The following is a 17,064-nucleotide window of genomic DNA, read 5'->3' on the forward strand; positions in this document are numbered from 1 at the left end:
GAGAACCACTGCTTTAACACAGGACTTCTCAGACTGTCACGTGCATACAAATTACCAGGATGTCGTATTGAAACTGAAGAGTCTAAGCAGGTCTATCAAGCTGCCTACTGACGCCAAAGCTGCTAGTCTAAGACTACAGCTTTAATAGAAGGTTCCGTAGCACATTTTAAATGGATAACTGGCATTATCTATTTTGAGAAATTATATTTAAATTTACTCTTGAAATATCTTGTGCCTTGTGTTGTGTGTGTGTGGCAGGGGAGGGGATGGGTGTGTGAGAGATCACGCATTGCATTGAAAATGTACTGGCCTTTTCACATGTCAGTTTTCTTTCAAATTATCATCTCTTCACTCACTCCATTTCTCTTGTATTTGTGTTTACTTTTTCTTTTTCATTTGTAATTTTTTCAATTTGGTACATGGAGGGTATTTTTTTCTTGATTAGGTTAGCTGGTGGCGTATCTGTGTTACATTTTTAACAATTTAGGTATTTTTTTGTAAAATAAACAGTTTACCATTTTATTATTTTTCTAGTTTATTAGTTTTTATTACATTATTTTTCTGTTTTTCTTACATTAATTTTATTATTATTTACTGTCACTTTTATTCAATACACAGCATTTTCCTTTTCTGGTTTAGGAATATAAGACTTTTTAACTCTTTAAACATATCTTTAGCTATTATTAGCCAAACAGCTATCTTTAGCCATCCTTTGCCATAGCCAGGAGTTGGGGGAAATAGCCTGTTCTTTACAGTTATTATCTGTATTCTGCAATTTGTGTTTAAATTTCTCTTGAATTTTATTGGTTTTTTTTTCTTTTTACTATTAAACACATTTTTTTAAAATTTTCATAAGGGAATGTGATGTTATTTTCTGTAGACATTTTCTATTTGTCCTAACATATGGGTAATTTTTACAATATTTCCATGCACTCTTAAAGAGAATAATAGCCTCTGTTTTCAATTCATACAGAGTTTAAATTAATCTATTAGATCAGACTTATTTTGATGATGGGGTTCTCTATACACTTTAAAAATTTATCCAGTTGATCTGTTATCTATCTTGTATTTTACTCTATTTATCCATTTATTTCTTAAAAGGCTTTCATGTTCAATTTTATGGTTACTGTATATTCATGATTATAATATTTTAGTATCCCCTTTCTTTTTTTATCTATTGCTTTTGCTTTGAAATCAAACTTGGTTTTTTTTTTCCCCATGCATTTGTCATATATTTGGCTGAACATTTAATTTCCATCATTTTGAGTTACTCCTTGTTATATATGTCTGTAATATTACAAATATTTTAAATCTATTTTTAAAATTTAACTGGATATATTCATCCTATGTATATTTATTTGTATATTTTATAGGAATGACCACATTTGTTTTTACTTGCTCTTTCACTTTTTTTTTTTTTTGCTTTGCCGTTTATTTTTTCTTTTTTATCTTCTATGTTTATCTTCATGGTATTATGTATTTCGAAGTTTAATAGATTTTTTGTATACCAGTTACAATATTTATTAGCTTTTATGTCTACTGGTTTTTAATTCAAGTATAATTAACAGTATTATATTAATGTGAAGTGTATAATATGATTCAACAATTCTATACATTTCTCACTGTTCAGCAAGATAAGTGTAGTCTTAATCCCCTTTATCTTTTCCTCCCTCCTCCCCACATCCTATCTACTAACCACAAGTTTGTTCTCTGTATTTAAGAGTTTACTATTATTTTGGTTTTTTTTCTTCAATTGCTCACTTGTTTCATCTCTAAAATTACACATACGAGTGAAATTATACGGTATTTGTCTTTCTCTGACTGACTTATTTCACTTACCATTATACTCTCTATATCTGTCCATATTGTTGTAAATGGCAAGATTAAATTTTTTTTTACGGCTCAACAATATTTCATTATATGTAATTATTATATTTAATCATAGTTATAATTATTGTCATATATAATATATAATTATATATTAGTTATAATATATTATTACTTCATTATATAGATTATATATTCGTATATTATATATAACATTACATATAATTATTATAATACTGAGCAGTATTATAGCTGATATATGTCACATTCTTTATCCATTCATCTTTTATGGACACTTGGGTTGCTTCCTTATCTTGGCTATTATAAGTAATGCTGAGATATGCATAGGGATGTCTATATCTTTTTGAATTAGTGTTTTCATTTACTTTCAGTAAAGAAAGACCCAATAGTGGAATTACTGGATCATATGGTAATTCTGTTTTTAATTGGAGCAGCCTCTCTGAAAAATAGGTTGCCAGTTCCTCAAAAATTAAAAATTGAGTTATCTATTTTTAAGTATTAAGAAATGAGAAAAGTATCACTCAAATACTTACTACTTCTCTTTTATGCCACTTCTCTTAGGTATGTTATTATTTTATATTTTTAAGATTCATGCTCTTATATTCTGTTTATAAAACAAAAAAATTGAATTTCCACCATCATCCAGACTAGTTCTACACTAAAATGATGTGATTGACCACACCAACTCTTTTCACAGCTTCTACATTTCTGAGATTTATATTATGGATTATTTATGGATTATCTAGATTCATCAAGTTGTTCTTTTGCACTTACCCAAAAATAAATGCTTGCTTCCTTGTTTGTCTTCTTAGTTTTTCAACTGAAAATGCATTCTATCTTAAAATGTAAATTATTTTCTGTTGCCTGAATGTGAACGCTTCTATAAATGAAATCATATAACAAGTATTCTTTTATGCTTTATTTATATTTCATATCATTATGTTTTATAGATTCATGTTTGTTGACTATAGCACTAGCACATTCCTTTTCTCTGTTGTATAATATTCCATTATTTGACTGCACTGCCGTTTATTCTTTCATTCTATTGTTCAAGGATATTTGGATTGTTTCTAGTTATGAGCTATTACAAAGTAGCTTTAAATATTCTTATATATAGTTTTCATGCATATGTTCACATAACTCACTGCTGTGTATATCACATCTTTATTATAAGGTATATTACTAAGAAATAATTTATTTCCGAAAATATTTTTATCAGTTATGATATCATTAGAGTTCTTGTAGCTCCACATTTTGCCCACAATTGATACAGTCAGAAGTAATTTTATACATTCTAGTAGGCATAGTTTCTAATCATTTTTTTATTATCTATGAATTTAAGCATGTTTTAGTATACTTATTGGCAATTTGAATAAATATTTTAACAAACTGTCTCATTTCTTCTTCTTATTTTATTTTTGCAATGTCTATCTCCTCAATGTCTTTGCAATGTCTATCTCCTCCTTTTTGTATTTTCTGTATATAAGTCCCTTGATGCCTAGAAGAATTATAAATATAAGCTTATATTTTCTGCCTTATTTTCTCATGTTCTTAAAGGTGCCTTTCAATAGGCACAATTTCTTAAATTAATTTTCACTGTTCTATTTTCTTTAATGATCAATAAAATTTATACATTATAAAAATATCTTTATACTTTGTGGTTATGAAAATATTCTCAAGGATTATATTTTCAGAGTCTCACTTTATAGTGATTTACTTATTTATTTAATTTGTTTTTTCACTTAATTTTATAATCTATCTACACTTAATATTTCAATATAGTAGAGGTAGGGGTCCATGTTTCATATTTTATACACCGATATCCTATTTCCAACACCACTCATGGAAAAAAAGCATTGTTTTCCACTTTATTGAATATCCATCTTGTTATAAATAACTTACCAAGTAACATTTATAATGATTATATTTTAGTTCCATTTCTCTATTTGCTAGACATGCACCAATACTAAAGTGACTTATTTACTATAGCTCTATTATAAATGTTGATAATGAAAATCTTTCCTCCTTATTGTTCTTATGTTGACTATATAAAGCCATTATATTTTTCTTTTAAGTCTTAAAGTCAATTTGTAGAGATTTCAAAAATCTTATTGGGACTTTGAATATTAAATGTGTAGAACAATATAGGGGTAGTTGACAATTTTTACAACACTGAGACATAATCATCTATGACTATGATATAAACTTCATTTATTTAAGGCTCTTTAATGCCTTTCAATGAAATATTTAGGTCTTTTGTAATTTCTTTCAATAAAATAAACTGAATCAGTGTTATAAATTTTTCATATATGCCTTGAGTACATTTTTTATATTTATTCCTAAACATTCCTTGTCAGGTGCTATTTTATTTATTAAATGCCTCTTTTTCTGTTTTAGTTAATATGTGGAAATGAAACATTGGGTATATTGATTTGTGTTGATAAATTTGATAAACTCTTAGTAATTCTTCAGAATTCATCTTTTGGTCCTCTGAGTTTTCTATAAGCAACATCATATTACCTTCCTTTACGATCATTATAGATATATACCTTTTCTTTTTCTTTTGCACTAAAACTTCTGACTTAGTTCTGAAGAAAATGTAATTTTAGTGAATCTCTTTACCTTCTTCCCAATTTCGGAGGGGAAGTATTGATTCACTGATTGATTGAGTACAAAATGATGATTTAATATATGTCCACATTGTGAAAAGATTACCACAATTAAGTTAACACGCCATCAACTCATTTAATAGCTCACCATTAAATATGATGGTGACTGCAAATTTCTAGTAGATATCTTTATAATTTTATCTAAATTGACTTCCATTCTTAGTTTACCAGTAAGGTATATTTGTTTTTTAAAGGTATTATATTTATGTTCACAAATGATATTAGACTATAATTTTCTTAGTGGGTAGTATTCATATTGGATATTATTTTATCAAAGTTTTCCTGGCCTCATAGAACAAATTGGAGAGTATAATATGTATTTTATTCTCTCTAGTTTTTTATGTACTATTATAAATTTTTTTCTAGACTGTTCGGTGGAATTTACTAGTAAAGAAAAGTGATTTTGGAGTTTTTTTCTCCATTTTTTTCTTCTGCATGCAATAATTTCCTACTGTTCTGTTCAGGCATGCTATTTACTTCACAAAAAGTTTTTGGTAATAATATAATTAAAATATATTAAAGTGCATTGTTGATGTATAATAGCTGTTTAAGAATTAAATATCAGAATCTCAACATCTTAATAAAATACAAGTAAATTTCATGTTTGTGTAAAATTGTGAATGGAAGTCATTAGTTTTCAGGTGGTCTCTTCCAATCATTGATTTGATGGACCCAGGCCTCTTTTCCTATGGCTTTGCTACCAATAGTGTATGGAGCTAGATTCTGTGAAACCATAAATGGTTGAGGACTGAAACTATGAGATCAACCTGGTAATGAAATACTTTCATCATGGTTGATTTACTGGGATTCAGTCACATAGCCCTTCCGCACTGCATATCTGATTTAGCTGTTTGTCCAAAAAGAAGGATTGATTAGGAAGATTAGCTAATAGTCATTAGCAGAGTATATTGTTTCTAGTAATTTGCCTATTTATTTTCCTATTATTCATAATTTATTTTAATTATCTTGTTAATTTTATTAGTTACAAAGTGATTTCCACTTTTCAAATCAGTCTGTTCATTGTTTGTGCTACATCATTTTTTTTTTTTCTTGGCCAATACCACCAGACTGTTAGCAGTGTGTTTCTCTTTTGAAAGAACTAACTCATGGCTTGGTTGACCCATCTAATAGATATCTATATATGTAGCTGGTTTTTGCTCTTCCTGTTTTTTATTACCTGTTTTCTTTCATGCTTACTGTGTGTGCACACATGCACGTGTGTTAGCATTTATTAATACTGGTACATTACATTTGATATTCAAGTCTGCTCTTACAACTTTTTAACCTGGAAAAAAAACCTAATTAAAAGTTATTTAATTTGCCAGTAAACTGACTAATTTACACATCTTTTTGTTTCTCAGCTATTCAATTCTGAGAATGCTAATATCTCTTTTCCATCAACACATTTTGGAATCCATCCAATCCACTTTCCCAACTACAAAGATTCTTAAAATGATGATTTTTATAATATATATGGGATGAGAGTGGGACTGTAGGAACGAACAGATAATCCCAAAGAGTTGATTATTCTCTGAAAGAAAATTCACATTGACTAGTGTTGTCTACAAGTTTTCTATCCTCTGATTTATAGTTATTACCATCCCCAAATGCCTCAGTACACATTATAGGATAGGTAAAATTGGCTCCTGATTCAAAGGCTATACTTACTCTCCTGGGAACAATTACCATACTTGAATTGGCACAGAGACTTGGTCTTAGATGTCTGTTACTCCCAAATATATGAATTCTATTCAGTGTTTGAGGTAATGCTACTCATAGAAAAATATCATGGATGATAACGAATGCTCAATAAATCTTTTGACCATTCCTTTCTCAAGATTCCAAATTTCCATGATCTAACATCTGTTGACATACTATAAAGCTTACATCTATTATATAATTTTCCTAAATAATTAATGAGACTTTTATATCCCCCAAACATTGTAACACACTGAGGATTCTTGGCTAAATCGCTCAACCCCACATGGCATCTCATTTCAGATATATTTTTATAGATTAATAAATCTAAGTCATTACATACAGTCCTTTGTGTCATGAGTTCATAGACCCTTCAAAGGCAGAATTTTTTTTTTTACATGCAGCTAAAATGTGTACAGGTGGACAGTACAGAGGATATGAGATGAACAAAAGGAAGTAGAAAAGAGATACATTCAAGTTTGAGAGATAAGTGAAAGGATGTGTGCAGGGCAGATGGGTATAGGAGGCAAGAAATAAGTATAATTATCTTGGTAGTAGATTAAATGCAGTGCTTAGATTATAAGTATATCTACCATGTGTTTACACATGTATTTCTAGCTCATTTAAAAGACCTATGAGTAAGATGAACAGATCCAAATCATACAATAAAATGCTTGTATTCTTTCATTATCCATAATTTCTGAGCTTTACTCATTCATTCATTATTCAACCTGTTTGCAAGTCCTTCAATTTAGGACACAGCTGTAAGGTGCACAATGCCTGCCTCCATGAAGTTCACAGAAAAATAAATGAATAGATATGAATATGACAAACCTATCAAATAATAGTATGTATTTAACTGGGCAAAGAGGGGAACATATGATCTAGTCACACTGGATAGTGGGGAAAATGGAGTATTTTTCTTTCAAAAAATCTGTTTATGTGAATCTTACAGAATAAGTAAATTTCATAGGGACACATACTAGCTAAGATCAAAGATATGTCAGCAACTGACATATTCTGAGGGAAAAAATATGCAGAGACAAGAAGATGTGAATGAGCATGATATAATGAAACAAACTTAAGTAGCATGATGTGAAACTGGAAAGGGTCTTTTATGACACTTTAAAGCTTTAGTAATTAGGGGTGCCTGGGTGGCTTGGTCGGTTAAGCATCCGACTTCGGCTCAGGTCGTGATCTCACGGTCCGTGAGTTCGAGCCCCGCTTCGGGCTCTGTGCTGACAGCTCAGAACCTGGAGCCTGTTTCAGATTCTGTGTCTCCCTCTCTCTGTGACCCTCCCCCATTCATGCTCTGTCTCTCTCTGTCTCAAAAATAAAATAAACGTTTAAAAAAATTTAAAGAAAAATAAATAAAGCTTTAGTAATTAGACTAAAATGAGATCAGACTGCTTTTTAGAAATATAAAATATATGGACATGGAAAGGGAGAAATAGGCAATGATGGGATGGAAAAGAAGAAACAGCATGAAGATAATTTTAGAAAATACAGTAGCAGTGCTTTTTTGATCAGATAAAGAGCAATGAGGGAAAGGGAATGATGTCTCACCCACTAGAGAATGGCAGTCTCAGGTGATTTCCATTATTCAGGTATGACTGGCTAGACAACTGATGCAAGAGCTAGGAGAACAGAAGATGGTATGGGGGAGGGGGCTAATAAGGGGGTGAGAGTTGAATGTAAGCCTATATAATAACAGATATGTATGAGACACCTAAGGGAAACTCCCTGACATGAGTGATCAAGGGAATGACTTGGTGTCATTAGCCTCTCTGTGTTAGCTGAACATGATGATATGAGTGACAAAGCCAAGGAAAGTTTAGGAGAGTAACAAGTGTGTGGGTCTGTATAGCCGTCTTTAAAGATGGAACCTGAAAAAGACTCTCATTTTGTGGGAAGGTCAGGAGAAAGAGCCTAAAAAACAGAGAAGAGAAACTGAGAAATAGTGAGAAGAGGAGTTGGAAGAAAACTAAACTTTTTGCTTAGAATCCAAGGGAAGAGAATTTTAAAATGTCAGAAGTGCAGAATAATGTCACAGAAACAAATATAAAGTACATCACAGTCTCTGAGGTATCTCATCAATTTATCCTTAGAAGAACCATTAGAGATCTAAGGAAGTGTAGTGTCTGTGGCAGGTCATTATCAAAAATGTAAATGGAGGAAGAGTGAATGAGATATTAGGAACTGGAAAGTGTAATTGTAATCTACCTTTTCTACTAAGAGTAGATTGGAAGCCAAGGAGAGGCTGGACAGGAAGAGAGATTTTTAAGTGAAGGAAGAAAATTCTTATTTCAAAAACGAAGAAGTGTATCACACAATATCTAATGAAATGTAAAATAAGGACAAAAACTATGCAAAACAACCTAAGCTGATTTTTTAATAGTTTATGAATCAATCAACCAATGTGTTTGTGAATTTAAAAATAAAAGTTGTGTATTTTGGTAGGGTGAGGGCAATTTATGGATGGCATTGAAAGTCAGCAAGAGAGGGGTGTCTGGGTGGCTCAGTCGGTTAAGCGTCCGACTTCAGCTCAGGTCATGATATCGCGGTCCATGAGTTCAATCCCCGCGTCGGGCTCTGGGCTGATGGCTCAGAGCCTGGAGCCTGCTTCCGATTCTGTGTCTCCCTCTCTCTCTGCCCCTCCCCCATTCATGCTCTGTCTCTGTCTCAAAAATAGATAAAACGTTAAAAAAAAAAAAAGAAAGTCAGCAAGAGATTAGACCTGACCTTTTATTTGGAAAAGGGTAAGAATGGATGTTACTTACACCTTTTCAGACAGATGGATATCTCTTTTTGACAAATGTTCAAAAGAGAAAACTAAAGAATTATAATTTTCAAAATCTCATTCCAGTATTTTGAATATCATTGTCTAATGATTTACCTATATTCAGTCTGATTGTATTAGCAGCAAAATTAGGTGCCAGATGCTCAGTGGCTATGTTATAATAGCTTTTAGTATGTATACTAGCCACCTATAAATTAACTTACATCTTTCAACAATGTGAAAATTATCCTCGAATTCACCTCATCAGATCATAATCAAGGAAAAAATAAAAATTATTAATCTAAACATAGCCCTTTAGTTTCACATAAGAGATATTAGGAGACATTTTATGTATCAGGAAGTAAATACTGTACTTTTATTCCAATTTTTGTTTTCTCACGACACTAATACCATTCATGAGGACTCAGCCCTCATCTCATCTAATCCCTATTATCTCCTAATAAAGGCCTATTTCTTAATACCATCACATTGGCGAATAGGGTTTCAACATACGAATTTTGGGCAAACACAAATATTCAGTCTCTAAGAAAATCTTTAACATGTTTTTAATTTTGTAATACAAAAACACTTTGAAATCATTAAGGAGAGGTGAACTCAAAATACCCAACTCATTTTGAGAGTTCATATTCCTGAGCTTTTCTTAGAAACCAACACCTCAATATGGCAGTCAGGCTGTATGTGTGTGTCACTCCTTACACAAACGTATCATCTGTTAAGAATAAATGGAAGGGGTAATATTCACCACCAGAAACCAAGCTACAATGGAGACCAAGTTTACTCCGAGGACACTTAACCACCCCCATTCTGTGATTACCTGTCAGGGATGCTTGTTGCCACAGGCTTAGGACTCAGATGGCCTCTGCTGAAAAAACATGAGTACAAACTTTAAAAGATCAGGTAATGAAAATCAGTGCAGGGTAAAATTGTTTTTAAATAGTCTTCCAAATAACTTTTGTATTGCATTTTCATGGAGATTTCCACTTTGATTTAACTCAATGTGTCTCTTTAGCAGGTAGTTGTTTTTTTTTTTTTCCCTCAGTTCTTATTTTCTAATTATATAATTAGTGACCATTGAATAAAATTTTCTAGCCAGATAAACAGAACTAAACAGAACAAAGACTTGAAGATGAAAACATCTTTAGACTTTTTACAATCCTTAATCTATATTTTAAAAACAATGTATCTAAAAGGTCTGGGTGTCTGAATCTATTTAAATTGCCTTAAATTGGTATTATTTTTCTTTTCTTTTTCTTTTTTTTTTTTGGCTGACTTACCTAGTTTGATTTTAGTGTGACCTCCTATATACTGGTGCCCACAGTTATATTTTGAGTAATTTGTCAATATTATACGTCAGGGTGAGAATTTTTTGACAAAGAATATAATAATAGATTTAGGGGCACTTGGGTGGCTCAGGGAGTTAAGTGTCTGACTTTGGCTCAGGTCATGATCTCATGGTTTGTGAGTTTGAGTCCCACATTGGACTCTGTGCTCACATCTCAGAGCCTGGAGCCTGCTTCAGATTCTGTGTCTCCCTCTCTCTCTATTCCTCCCGCCTATGCTCTGTCTCTCTGTCTCTCAAAAATAAATACACATGAAAAATAAAAATAATAAGGGGCGCCTGGGTGGCTCAGTCGGTTAAGCGGCCGACTTTGGCTCAGGTCATGATCTCACAGTCCGTGAGTTCGAGCCCCGCGTCGGGCTCTGTGGTGACAGCTCAGAGCCTGGAGCCTGTTTCAGTCTGTGTCTCCCTCTCTCTCTGCCCCTCCCCCGTTCATGCTCTGTCTCTCCTTGTCTCAAAAATAAATCAAATGTTAAAAAAAATTTTTTTAAAAATAAAAAATAATTAAAAAAAATAAAAATAAAAATAATAATAATAATAGACCTAGCTGTACATCTTCTCTAAGTAAATGGTGCGACAATTGTAGAATAATGCCTATTTAAAACAATTCTAGTTGCTTTTTAGACCTAGATACATGCTACTTCTTTGATTTCCTGGATTTGAATGGCAAACATGTTTTTCTATGTGTTCTCATACATATTACTATTTTGTTGTTTTTGCTTTTGTTTTAGTTTAGTTTTGTTTTTTAGCTGTCATCACACCCGCCCTAACGTCTGTGACACTAAATTCACATTTCTCTTCAGTCGGTCTCAGTCCCATCCTGCTGGGGATTACTGGGCATTTGTATCTGTGTATTGTGACTATGATCCAGTCTCAACCCTGTTTAGACAGGATTCTGTTTCAGTCTTTTCTCCAATGTCTTTCCTGCTCCTTCTGCTCTTACACCCTGATCTCAGTCCAGCAACCTAGATAGCTAATTATGGAGACACATCCTAATTTTTAATGTTGCACAAGGTAGCTTTATTTTTGCATGTGATTTTTAACATGCCTTTTTTTGTTTGTTTTCGAGATCATTTGCATTAAAACTCTGCCCTTCATTCTTAAATGCCCATCTGTTCCTGCTGTTTATTTCTAGACTTAAATAGTGAGTGACATCATTATAATTTCTATGGCAACCAACTGCATTGACATTAAAAGATGATACAGCCTTCAGATACTATAAAAACAGCAGAAGCTTGTGAACTGTTAAAAACAATGTCTTCTGTTCATGCAAATGTCTTTAATAAAACAGGAAGGATTTGTTGTAACTCTTTGAAGGCACATACATTCTGAGGCTCTGAAATCCTGATAAGCCCAAGAAAATCTTTTATGTACTAAATATTCTTGTTTTCAGCTTTAATATTTTCTTAAATTCTATATAAACATTCCATTTTTCTAATTTTGGAATGAGAAATCATTAAGGGATAAAAGAGTATTTATAAAAATGTCATTATAAAATTGTGAATAAAACAGTTCATGGGTTTACTCAAATATCCTCTAAGTCTTAACATCTAAGATCATATTGAGCTAGGCCTTTTTAATTGTGCCAGAAATGGAGATTGTGTTAGCAGGAAGTATCAGGAACCTAACAGAGTAAAATAAGCCCTGAAATTAGGAGCGTAGAGATGAAGAAATAGGTAGTCTGAGATATTCTGTTACATGGTGTTTTTAGGGCATAGTCAAGGCCAATGTGTGTGAGTGTGTATGCATGCACATGTCTTTGTGTGTGTGTGTGTGTGTGTGTATGTGTGTGCATGTGCATGCATAAGAAAAAGGCAATATATTGCACAGGATGAATAATCTAAATAAGAATGCTAGAATATTAGGATGGAAGCTATAATGTACCATTCTACCCAAGCATACGTCCCCCAACTGCTAAGAGTGTTGGGAGAAGACCACTATCAAATGAGCTTTCCAAAATTTGCCTTCAGCCAAATGAAGCTGTACCCCAATGTAGCAGCCAATATCACCCTGTACTCCATGTTCAGCCTGTATTCTTTGGCAGAAATATAGAGGCCAGTCCATGTGGAAGAATATAGAGGCCCAGCTACATTTCTTCATTGTTGGACAATTCCAAAGGGCAGGCACAGCTCCAGATCTCCCTGAAGGTCAACTAAGATTTTTGTGCTATGACTGTTTCACAGTTTAATTCCTCTTTCTGCCTAATCATAGTTCCTTCATTTTCCCACGGGTGATGATTACTAGGGTGCCCCTAATAATTTCCTGCATACTAATCTGTATCTCAGAGTTTAATCCCTGGAAACTTGACCCAAGATAATTGATGTCAGAAGTAGTCCAAAGAAGTAGACTCTAAAATTAGATTTTTGAAGTTAATCATCTAATGTCTGACTGGCAATAAAAAGATCAAAATTGTTGGTAGGTGGTTATTATCCCTGTGGTGATCCTGATAGGAAACTAGTCAAAGAGAATGCATTGGTGGGAGCAATACCACAGTCATTTGAGAAGTTAGGAGGAAGTCTTTATTGTAGGACTATGGAATTGGTTGGCTGTTGCTGAGTCAATGGATGTAGCGGAGAAAGAAAATGAATGGCTTAGGGTGTGAAATTAAAGCTAAATCTGAAAACAAGAGGTCTCTTTTGAAAACATGTAAGAGTCTCATCTTCTGCCTTCTGGCCAGAAGGCAGAAAAAATTGAAGGCTAGGAACTTAATTATAAGGATAACAGAGCTCCAGAGGAGGGGGAATTCTCAACTACAGCAAGTTGGTTACACAGAGATTAAGACCCTGATTGAGAAAGAATGACACCCTCAGAAATGGTGTGGGGACACTGGAAAACCTTAAATTCCTGTATCCTTGTGAGCTCTCTAGGTGGGAAAGAGTGCACACCATTTTCTCTTAAAGCCTAGTACTCCCCTTCTTGAAGGAAATGTTACCATAGCCCCTGACTTGCAAGAGATGAGCACTCCATTCACAATCTGCTCCTATTTCACCTCCAGGACATCAGAATAATAACTAGAGTTAATTGACCATGATGTACCACATAGATCCTCTACCCAGGCATACATCCCCCAACTGCTGAGAGTGTTGGCAGATGACAACACTTCCCATCTTCCTAGAGAAATGCTGGACCTGTTGAGAGAGAAAAGAAACAAAGGGTGCCTGGGTGGCTCAGTACGTTAAGAGTCTGAATCTTCATTTCATCTCTGGTTATAATCTCAGGGTTCATGGGATAGAGCCCTGCATCAGGCTCTGCACTGACAGTGTGAATCCTGCTTGGGATTCTCTCTCTCCCTCTCTGCTCACACTCTCTCTATCTCTCTCAAAGTAAATAAACTTAGTTTTTTTAAATATATAAAAGAAACTATATTTCAAAAGAATTTTAGGAACTAATCAATATGTAGCAACAGGAGCCTGGAGAGTATGCAGTGGACTGGATTCTGAGGTGCTGGATCATGAGGCAGCAGAATGTAAAGTTATAGCAAGAAGAGTTTATTGATCTGGGATTACTCTCCTAGATAGAGGCATTACTGCCATGTTAAGACCCCCAAGAAACTGCTTACACATTACTAGAATGATTTTTGGAAGCCTGGAAAATGTGGTGACTACCACTATGTAGAAATGAGAGAAGTACCTTGGTAAACATGAAAGAAAAGATCAAAAGATTCAGAGAAAAGGGTGGATATTTTAACTAAGATCTGAACACTCACCAACTGACCATGTTCCCTGGATTCTGAGAGTGGTTTGACTTTATCAAAGCAGTAGGCACTGTACTGGAGAAAGAAGCAAAGCATCGCAGAGAAACTCGGTGTTGGGTTTTCTCAGCAAGTCAGAGCTGAGAGTAGATGATGCTATCTGGGGTTCCAGATAGCAAAGGGAATGAAAAGTTCCCAAAATATCAGAGGGCTCATGCTGATGCTTAATTATTAAAAGCAATGGAGTTGGAGTGTAATTAATGTAATGAGTGCCAAATTATAGCAGCAAGATTACAATGGCAATTCCACACTTGGGAATATAGATTCAACACATTTTTTTTTAAGTGATATAGAGGCTGCCAGCTTTGAGCGAGTCTAGGAGCAAGAAAGGGTCCATGCAGCAGACCTAAATTATTTGCATTATACCTAGTCACAAACAGTTACTGGAATGCTACTGAATTTGGGGAGAGGAAAAACACCTATGTGACATTAGGTGAATATGCAACTGGAAATCTTTCATGGCTTGAATTCTATTAAACCCACCAAATCTACTACCCAGCAGCAACCCATCTTAAGATACAAGCCCAGGAATGAAAGTGAGAATGTTCTGACTTTCCCCTAGCTCACACTTATGGCCAGATAAGGAGGTAGGTATCTTTTATGGCCAATGGATTGAGGAGGATATAGGTTACCCTTGGTTAGGAGATGGTTTGACTCAGTGATTGCAAACAAACACTATAGTCCATATATGTGCGGCACTGAAGGGAAATGGCTAGACACAATCCTCCCAGTGGTCAGATCTTTAGGTCATTTTCCTTGTCATCAATTTTTTGTTTTAAAAAGAGGTGGCCCAGAGCTAAGGATACATACTTGCAAACTCATGAATATTTGGTTGGTTTATTGGACTGTTGGAAGCAGCCTGTAATGCTAGAGACAAAGAAATCTGGAGAAAAGGCACATGGATAGGCTTCACAAACTTTGATGATCTTTATATTGTATGTTAATTAATACGGAAGAGGCACAAAACTACCATGAAAACAGAAGGACTTTACCAGCCAGCTTTTCTTATCAGTCTTCAGTACTGGCATAATGACAGCAGGATTGGAGTAACCAAGGTTAATAGGGACATAGACTACCCAAAGGCCCTATGATTTGGGTCCTACTCAACTCTGTTATTGTTGTTGCTGAATATCAAAACTGCCTACAGCAGAGACCAAAACCTATGCCCCGATATGGTACTTCCCTCAAGGAGACCAGTCAGCCAGATGGACCTCCAAAACCATAGTAATTTAACTGACATCCATATGTGTTCCTGGTATGGCTTTGCCTTCCCTGCTCTTAAGCTCCTAGCTAGCACCTCTATATGATTACTTATAAAATGTTTGATTTTCTTACAGAGTATCTCATGTAACAACTAATCAGACCAAGAGATCCAACTTATAGCAAAGGCACATGGCAGTGAGATTCAATGGTAATATCTAGAGCAGAACATGGCCTCTGAAGGTGGAACTGAAGTGTTAACTTGGAGTTGATAATAAAGCAATGGTTATAATATGATGCCATGTGCCCAATAAATAGGAAACTTGGGTCTGATTACCCAGTGGTGAGAGTAGGATGGCCTTGCTTACATCACACCTAGTTGCCTACTTAAGGAATTTATACTTCCCATACCAATTCTCTGGATTTAGAGGTGCTTACTGTTAAAGAGGTCTGATTCCACCAGGAGACACATAGTAATAGTTCTAATAACTTTAGTTTGTGACTGCTGCTTGCTTAGTTCAGGCTTCTCATGCAAAGACACCATGGGGCAAGAAAAAGGAGCTATTCTTTTCTCCTGAAAAAATTGGCCAGTTATTAATAGAAGATTGAGCTACTCTTAAGACTTGGGGATGTAAGGGGGGCACCTGAGTGGCCTCAGTCAGTGAGGCGGCTGACTTTGGTTCAGGTCATTATCTCACGGCTTGTGGGTTTGAGTCTGTGCTTGGAGCCTGGAGCCTACTTCAGATTCTATGTCTCCCTCTCTGTCTGTACCTCCCCTGCTCATACCCTATCTCGCTCTCTCAAAAAATAAATAAACACCAAAAGAAAAAAAAAACTTGGGGACATAAGTGAGATATATGGCTCTTCAGTTACCCTTTGGAGGCATCTCTTGGTATTCTTTGGTGAAAGTTTGACAGTAAATGTACTATTGTGTTTGCCCTGACCTGAAAAGGGTGTGACACCTGGGGACTTATACCATTAGAAATGACATTGTTGATCATCCCTCCACAGAGGTACCAGCCTGGGTTAAGGAAAATCTTGAATGAAAAGTAGTTGAGAGAATAGATACATATCAATTGAGATCTCTGGTCCAGTGGCAATGGTGGGATAGGGATGTGGGTTGTGGAGTTCATCCCATTAACCTTCTTAAATGTTTTCTCAGTAAAGGAGATCAAACAGAATGTTATGACACTGTTTGAACATTTTATTACTAAAAAAAAATCAATCAGAGTGTAACTAGGGTTGAGATGAGTAAAATCTTTGGTAGGTTGCACAGACCTATCCTTTATGATTGAAGCATTCATCCACCTTCAATGTGCTGCTGAATGTGTTGAAAGCTGACAGCTCACAACCAAGTTGCTCTGCAAGAAATGCCACCTGTATGGTGGTCACAAGCCCTCCCAAAACATGCTAAATTCAATGGCTGGTTTATACAGTGGTATAAAAAATGAGCCTCCCTGTTTGAAGGCAGGATAACTTGGAATCGCCATCCTAGCTGCAGAGATCTCCATCACATTGGCTGAGTCCTTGGTGCAACTACATTCCAATTTAATTCCTTCATCTGTGTAATCCTTCTTCTTTCACTCCCGCACAGATGTTGATTCCAGGGGCACTCCTATCCTACATTGAATAAATCTCCTGCGTGGGCTCCTAGGCAGCCTGATCTAAGAAAAATGTCTATGAAGTTAAAGTCCTTAGAGATGAATGACATGATGTGGTGTATTTTCTTTTACTGGAAGCAGGTGAGCCTAAACTTAGC

The sequence above is a fragment of the Panthera tigris genome, chromosome B2, assembly GCF_018350195.1.
Source record: "Panthera tigris isolate Pti1 chromosome B2, P.tigris_Pti1_mat1.1, whole genome shotgun sequence".
Classification (NCBI taxonomy): domain Eukaryota; kingdom Metazoa; phylum Chordata; class Mammalia; order Carnivora; family Felidae; genus Panthera; species Panthera tigris.